Below are 540 nucleotides of genomic sequence, written 5' to 3' on the forward strand. Positions count from 1 at the left end.
ATTTTTACTATAATTAAGATAATACAAATTATGATAAAATCATGCTGGGCATAGTGGCTCATGCCTATAATCTCAGCACTTTGGAAGGCTGAGATGGGAGGACCACTTGAGGCCAGGAGTTTGAGACCAGCCTGGGCAACATAGTGAGACCCTGTCTCTACAAATAAGTTTTTTAAAACTTTATAAATATTCTTGATTACACCTATAAGTATAAAGAGCTAAGGACAAAATCATCCATTTCTGGGAAAGATTAAGCACCTAAGCAAGACATACAGTAGGGCTTAACCTATAAATCTTTGTACTAAAAGCCATTTAGAATGTCATTTTTACAATGGGAAGGCAATCCTTTCACAGGTATGGCCAAGGCCCATCCAACAGAGTTCTATAGCTTTTGCCTCTGCAGAGGAAAGGTCTGGATAACACCATTAATTTATTTTTATTTAAATGGAGATTTTTCACCTTAGATCAGTGTACTTCCTTTTTTTCTTTAATCTCACAGCACACTTAAACCTATAGTTAAACTTCTTCAGCACACTTAAA

Source organism: Otolemur garnettii, unplaced genomic scaffold (genome assembly GCF_000181295.1).
Source record: "Otolemur garnettii isolate 467f Iridium unplaced genomic scaffold, OtoGar3 scaffold00068, whole genome shotgun sequence".
NCBI lineage: Eukaryota > Metazoa > Chordata > Mammalia > Primates > Galagidae > Otolemur > Otolemur garnettii.